This window comes from Eschrichtius robustus, chromosome 6 (genome assembly GCF_028021215.1).
Source record: "Eschrichtius robustus isolate mEscRob2 chromosome 6, mEscRob2.pri, whole genome shotgun sequence".
NCBI classification, from domain to species: domain Eukaryota; kingdom Metazoa; phylum Chordata; class Mammalia; order Artiodactyla; family Eschrichtiidae; genus Eschrichtius; species Eschrichtius robustus.
In genome coordinates, this window is record NC_090829.1 from 7,656,424 (window position 1) to 7,658,117 (window position 1,694).

The 1,694-nt window shown below is 57.4% G+C and overlaps 1 pseudogene; it reads right to left on the reverse strand.

Annotated features, from left to right (window-relative positions):
• Positions 1–355: 355 nt before the first annotated feature.
• Positions 356–1,330, reverse strand: LOC137766692 (E3 ubiquitin-protein ligase RNF220 pseudogene; annotated as a pseudogene).
• Positions 1,331–1,694: the final 364 nt, after the last annotated feature.

Below are 1,694 nucleotides of genomic sequence, written 5' to 3' on the forward strand. Positions count from 1 at the left end.
GGCTAAGAAGATCATGTCCTTAGGGCATGCGTCCCATGTTTGGGAGAAGAAATATACACCACTGAACACGGAGCACATGGGAGATGGAAGGGACACCACAGTCCAGGGAGGGGGAGAGGCAGGCATCCCAAGATGTGGAAGGACCTTGCCCCCAGCCAGACCTGAATACGGCACTGCTTCCAGGTGTTCTTAACAAAAGAAGAAACTCCTACAACCTAAGGGGAGGAGTTGTCCCATTTATACACAACATTGTAAACATATATGGTCCTGTTATTACATGTGCTTCAGTTTGGTGTTTGCATGTCTGTCTGTCCATCTGTCAGGCTGGTGGCTGGATCTCAGGAGCCTTGCTGGACTACCTCCCCTTCCTACTGCCCCCACCTTCCCACCCCAGGAGTGGAACCTGGAACAGGTATGGTCCCACATCTTGGTGGGATCCGGCAGGCAGAGCCTGAGCCTCTGCCTCCACTCTGACTCCAGAGTCCTGTGTGTGTGCATGTATGTACGTGGAGAACCTGTGTGCAAGTGTGTACAAGGGGGAGGTCATGTCACGGGGGGTGGGGTGCGGAGAGGGGGGCTGCTGGAGGCAAGGTCTGCCTGGGGTGGCTGGCTCACGAGTGGATTCTCCGTGGGTCTCTGGGCGGAGATTCTCGGCAACCAGGGTCTGTAGTCAGCACCCCTCACAGTGCACGTGCTAACCCTGGATGGCCTTCAGGGGTATCGAGTACGAGTCCATGCCGACGAGGCACTCGTAACGGTCCCCACAGGAGAGCCGCCGTCCAAGCTCCCTGACCCAGCAGGGCCTCAGACATGGTCACAGCTACATCTTTGGTCGCTATTTCTTGCCGGTCTTCTGCACGGCCTCCTGCGTGCCGCTCTCACTGCTGCTGGTAGAAGGCATCTCGTTCCTTGCCTGTTTAGAGAACTCGGGCGTGGTGCATGTGCTGGGAGGGCCGTGTAGGACTGCGCCCCGGAGGAATGTGCTTCTCTCCTTGGCTTCACCTGGCTCCTCGCCTGTGCAGGGGATGGCGTCAGCCTCTGTGTACCGTGGCTTCCCAAGCTCCAGAATGTCACCCACATCCACACCCAAGTCAGCATCCCTGTCCCGATTCTCTTGGCCGTGGTACGTGAGGAAGCCAGAGCCTGGAAAACCACCTCCCAGGAGAGTGGTGGCCCGCCTCTGCCTCCGCGGGCTCCACTCACGCCCCAGGGCGGTGCTGTTCTCACGCTCCACGTCCAGGGTATCAGTCGATCCAGGGCATCATTCGCAGCCATGCAGGAGCCTCTGCCCTTCGTCTTGCTTCCTCCGTTTCATTTTCCCAATCGGAGCATTCAGTAGGGTCGGCGGGAAGGCCTACTTCCTCCTTCCTGCCGGCACCCCCTCCCCGCCCGCTCCGTCATTGGTTCAGACACTCAGCATAGCCACCAGGGGGCTTCTCTAGCAGGACCCCGTGGCCGGGGATGCGGGCGGATGCCCCCTGGCTGCCTGGTGGCGGTGGCAGTCATGATGACTCCTCTATAGCATCCTGTATATGGTTCCATTAGGGATCTTAACCCATATTAATAGTTTATCTAGATACCTGTTTCCTTCCTACACCATGAACACCTGGAGGACAGGAAATGCACTCTATCTCTGTTTCTCTATTGCCTATAACATCCAGAGGCACAGAGGTCGGTCTTGATAAATAAACCCA